Consider the following 6000-nt stretch of genomic DNA (forward strand, 5'->3'; position numbering starts at 1 on the left):
CGTACTCTGCCTTCTACTCCTCCCCCTATTCTGCCTCCTACTCCTCCCCGTACTTTGCCTTCTACTCCTCCCCCTATTCTGCCTCCTACTCCTCCCCCTATTCTGCCTCCTACTCCTCCTACTCCCCCTATTCTACCTCCTACTCCTCCCCGTACTCTGCCTTCTACTCCTCCCCCTATTCTACCTCCTACTCCTCCCCGTACTCTGCCTTCTACTCCCCCCCCTATTCTGCCTCCTACTCCTCCCCCTATTCTGCCTCCTACTCCTCCCCCTATTCTGCCTTCTACTCCTCCCCCTATTCTGCCTTCTACTCCTCCCCCTATTCTGCCTCCTACTCCTCCCCGTACTCTGCCTTCTACTCCCCCCCCTATTCTGCCTTCTACTCCTCCCCGTACTCTGCCTTCTACTCCCCCCCCTATTCTGCCTCCTACTCCTCCCCCTATTCTGCCTTCTACTCCTCCCCCTATTCTGCCTTCTACTCCCCCCCCTATTCTGCCTCCTACTCCTCCCCCTATTCTGCCTTCTACTCCTCCCCCTATTCTGCCTCCTACTCCTCCCCGTACTTTGCCTTCTACTCCTCCCCCTATTCTGCCTCCTACTCCTCCCCCTATTCTGCCTCCTACTCCCTCTACTCCTCCTATTCTACCTCCTACTCCTCCCCGTACTCTGCCTTCTACTCCTCCCCCTATTCTACCTCCTACTCCTCCCCGTACTCTGCCTTCTACTCCCCCCCCTATTCTGCCTCCTACTCCTCCCCCTATTCTGCCTCCTACTCCTCCCCCTATTCTGCCTTCTACTCCTCCCCCTATTCTGCCTTCTACTCCTCCCCCTATTCTGCCTCCTACTCCTCCCCGTACTCTGCCTTCTACTCCTCCCCCTATTCTGCCTCCTACTCCTCCTATTCTGCCTTCTACTCCTCCCCCTATTCTGCCTCCTACTCCTCCCTGTACTCTGCCTTCTACTCCTCCCCCTATTCTGCCTCCTACTACTCCTACTCCCTCTACTCCTCCTATTCTACCTCCTACTCCTCCCCGTACTCTGCCTTCTACTCCTCCCCCTATTCTACCTCCTACTCCTCCCCGTACTCTGCCTTCTACTCCTCCCCCTATTCTGCCTCCTACTCCTCCTATTCTGCCTCCTACTACTCTACCTTCTACTCCTCCCCCTATTCTGCCTCCTACTCCTCCTATTCTGCCTCCTACTACTCTACCTCCTACTCCTCCCCATACTCTGCCTTCTACTCCTCCCCCTACCCGTACTCTGCCTCCTACTCCTCCCCTTATCCCTACTTCTCCCCCTACATTCTATTCCTACTCCTCCCCTATTCTGCCTCCTACTCCTACTCTGCCTCCTACTCCTCCCCTTATCCCTACTTCTCCCCCTACATTCTATTCCTACTCCTCCCCTATTCTACCCCACCTCCTCTCCACTCTATCCCACCCTTTTCTAATCTACCCCCTACTCCACTGCCTACCTAACCCACCTTCTACTCTACATACCCTCTATCTATCGCTCATTAACTGAGATCAAATTGGCCAGATTTGGTCTCAGTTACTAAGGTTGTGACTGGATTTGAACCAGGACACTCCTACAAGTTATTGTATGGATATCAGTCAATTTATCCACTGCCCCAACTTACCGAGGACTAGACGTGAGTGGGAATCGAACCCAGGACCGCTCGGGTGGTGACTGGATTTGAACCAGCACACTCCCACAAGTTATTCTACGGATATCAGTCAATTTATCCGCTGCCCCAATTTACCGGGGACACTTGCCTTGAGTGGGAATCGAACCCACTCAAATCAAGTCAAGTCAAGTTATTGGACAGATGCTCTTTCATTGAGCTAGCTGTTGGCTAAGAAACACAGGTTTCTTGGTAGATTTATGTTGTTTTTCTGGAAGTCAGTCTTTAAAGGAAAGCATCACTACGGATATCAGTCAATTTATCCGCTTCCCCAACTTACCGGGGACACTTGCCTTGAGTGGGAATCAAACCCACTCAAGTCAAGTCAAGTCATTGGACAGATGCTCTTCCATTTGAGCTAGCTGTTGGCTGAGAAATACAGGTTTCAACTGGGTAAAGCTGCATTTCCCCCAACGGATCAAATAGGTATTATTAGGAGTGAAATGGTTGTGTTTTTTCACCCCAACTGCACAGTGTCTGTGTCTGTTTACATGTATGTTATTTTCAGTGATGGAGACAAACCGACATTCACTGTACTTTAGTACATTGTGTAAACCCCATTACTATTACTATTCATAGTGAACAGATCAACCAGGTATGTTCGTATACATACCTAGGAGTAGTAATTGACCACCTTCTGTCATGGAAAGACCAGATTGAATCAGTGGGTAAGAAGACAAAGCAAAGAGTCTATTTCCTTCGCCGCCTGAGATCTTTTGGTGCTAGTAGACAGATTCTTCTTTTGTTTTTCACTTCTGTTATTATGAGTTTTCTTCAGTACTGTAGTACCACCTGGTATGGATGTCTGTCTGTAGCCTTAAAGTCACAACTGCTGCAGCAACTGAACATTTGTTCAAAGATTGTTGGACAACCACTTCAGAGGCCCTATACATCTACGTATGATGACAGTATGATAAGGTTGGCAAGGAATATCACTTCAAACACAAGCCATGCTTTGTATGGAGAATATAGGTTGCTACATACAATAAGGTCAAACTGAAGAGGTCCTTTGTCCATCAGACGACATTGAGGCTTAATCAGGAGTTGTAGGCTTGGGGTAGGCTGAGAGGTGGACATTGCTCTTGTCTTTGTATGTCTTTATATATGTATTTTGTTTTGTTTTCTTATGTCATGTCAAATGTGTGTACTGTTTATTGTTGCATACATGGCTGCTGGGTCGCAAGACAAATTTCAGTGTGAACTGACAATAAAGTATTATCGTATCGTATCGTAAACGTATGACTCTGAGTATAGTATAGTGTGACTTAAACAAACAAATAATAACTTAGAATAGTCTAACCTTTTTCATTTTTTAACAACTTACATTTTGTAAAGCTTGACTCTGACCTGAGTATAGTCAGACTTTTGTTTCGTTTCATTTTCTGACATTATTATTTTAATCAGAGTGCCATAGCTGAGTGGTTAGTGGGCCTGCCTGGTGAACCAGAGGTCCTGGATGTCCTGGGTACGATTCCAGGTCAGGTCAACAATGTGGCAATGTGTGTGCCTTAGAATGATTTGAGGCTGTTAGTTGTTAAAGTTTAGAGGACACATGTATGTGCCCAACAGTATATACTTAGCGAGCACACTGATGTTATTGCCACTACTTATTCGGCCCGTTTTTGGACCCCTAACTAGTCCTTCATACTTTTAGCTACAAACTCCGTTCCAACTCTACAATGTTCGGTCTACTTAGGACATATCGGCTACCATTTGAATTTTAGAGAATACCTTAGACCTTTAGAAGATTTTAAACCTTTAGAACCGTAAACCTTAAAAACCTTTTCCCCCCGTTCTGAATTCCCATAGACGTGTTTAATATCGCGCCAAACTGTGTTCCAAAAATAAACAAATGGTTTTACTCTTATGGATATGAAGCATCAACTGACGGTGAGAAAACGCTAATGTTACTTCCGTCGAATTAGTTAAATCTTCGCCAGAAACGGACTGTTTCAAATATGAGTGACTGACTATCATAAACGATACAGAGGCTCCTCCCTGACAATATCGCAGAGGCAGTTTGTTTATTTTTGGACCACAATTCTTATATGAGACGATTCTATGATGACCCAATGTTATTCTCCATAGACAAATTACTTCACAACCCAGGGGATGGACGAGTGGCGTCAGGACTTCTGTACGTTATACAGTGACAATAAACACCTTAACTGTTCTAATAGTGGGTTAATATGTGCATGTACAAACTAGATGTATCCACTAGAGGGCAGTGTTGCCCTTCCACCTCGGTCCGGCAAGTTTTTATTACGTCTGTATCTGACGTCTTCTGAACGTCCACACCTCTATATAGGGCTTATTCTAGTCCAAATGTGGTGGGAACGATGTACAAAAAAGAATTTCACCCACTTTTTTACCTTGTAAACCTGTGATGTGACAATAAAACTGATTCTGATTCTGATTCTGATTCTGAAATGTGGTCATTGTGGACGTCTTTTTTTATACTGCTTCTAGGCTCGGTGCATAACTGTAATCCCCATTTTCAGAAAGTGGCCCATTTCCTGTTCATTTTCCTGTAGCTTTGTTTGATTGGCTTAGCAGAAACACATTTTAAGGTGTATGTGTTTCCAGTTAACATGCTGCTGAGCTGATCAAATGGTTATGCCACCTTCTGAAAACTGGGAATACAGTACACGGAGGTTTACAAATAAATCACAATTCAATACACACTTTTTTCCTTATTATCTCTTTATTTTTCTTGTGAATACACAGCTGCGCAAACAAATGTTCCACAAATATTCCATAGATTGTGGAATATTTGTGGACTGGAACTAGACCCCCTGAAAGGATATCTAGTTCATAGGACCACAATGGAAACAAGTCCCCAGGACTTGTGTTATCCTTTTAGCCTTAACGTACCTCATGATGTTTACCTTTCTGACTAATTAAGTATTCAAACAAACAGCAGATCAAGCCAGCTTTGAATTCTTTTGACATAACAGAAGCGGGACAGCCACTTAACTCCCACAATGTTGTTCCATGCTGTCTAGCTCAAGACTGAATACAGAAGGTCATACAGAAGGACACACAGACACACACAGCAGTCACTAGGGCTGATTAAGCTTGATCCAGAACAGAACAGTTAAATTCTCTCTTTCTTTTTTTACACGTCACTGGTCGAATGTAAATAAAATAGTAATAAAACATAATAGCACAGTCTACTTTGCAGGGAGAACTTCCTAAACAGTGCCATTTTTGCTTGGGTTGGTCCCACAACAACGGAAAAAATATTAAACAAGTGCTGCACTGAATAGCCAGTGAGCTACCAGGGTAAGGTCCAACCAGAGCTACTTCGTTGAACAGAACAGAACAGAACAGTACAGAAGACAAGTACAAAATACACAATACTGTACAATACTGTGACACCAAGATCCCCCACAATAGACAGTGAAAGTTCAAGTTAAATCAGTCCTGAGTGCCTGCTGTGTGTCCTCCGCCTCCCCTTCTTGCTAGAGCATGCTTGAGGTGGTCTGCGGCATGCTGCCTTATGAGGTCCTCTGTGGCTTCTGGGTCGAATTTCATGACTGCATCTGCATAGTAGAAAAAGACAATTAAAAATGCTGTCCCAGTCCGTATCTGACATAATACACAGATCGATGTATCAGGAAGGCCATGAGCATAATGACTCTTCCCACCCTTCCCACCATCTCTTTGAACTCCTGCCATCTGGTAGGAGGTTCAAGATCTTAGGGGGAGGCGCCAGCAGGTCGTCCAACAGCTCCCCTGAACCCTGAATGCTCGCCATATATTGCCCCCAAAACCAACATCTTGAAAGATGGATGGCAAAAATGTGTTGCTTGTACATCCACAACTAGTTTAATACAAAGCCATCTCCCTTCTACACCTAACCACCAGTTATTTAAAATGTTATGATAGCCAACGGTAGACAGTTGGCATTGTATTTTTTAATGTCAACAGGGAAGGAAATGTTTTACCCAATTCAATTTAGAGATTGGCGGGTGCCATTTGTCTGTCCTTGGTCAACATGACATAGGGGCTTACCTTGTATTGCTCTAGAAGTCTTGGTCTTCTCCAAAGGCGTCTTCTCTTTTTCCCCTTCCCCTTCATGCTGAACTGTGTTACTGAAGAGCTTGAAGAAAAACAATAGACATTTATGTTAATAATGTAGTAGGATTAGGATGTGTTGTAAAACATGGTATAAACCCTTTATACTACAAATTTTCACTTAATGTTCAACCATTATGTCATTGACATGACAGAGGGTTCAGGTGTTAAGCTAAACAAGGCAAATGAATGGAAACATGCCCTCACCTACAAGAATTAACCAAATAATTGTTCAG

This window comes from Gymnoscopelus braueri (genome assembly GCF_963280865.1).
Source record: "Gymnoscopelus braueri genome assembly, chromosome: 15".
NCBI classification, from domain to species: Eukaryota; Metazoa; Chordata; class Actinopteri; order Myctophiformes; family Myctophidae; genus Gymnoscopelus; species Gymnoscopelus braueri.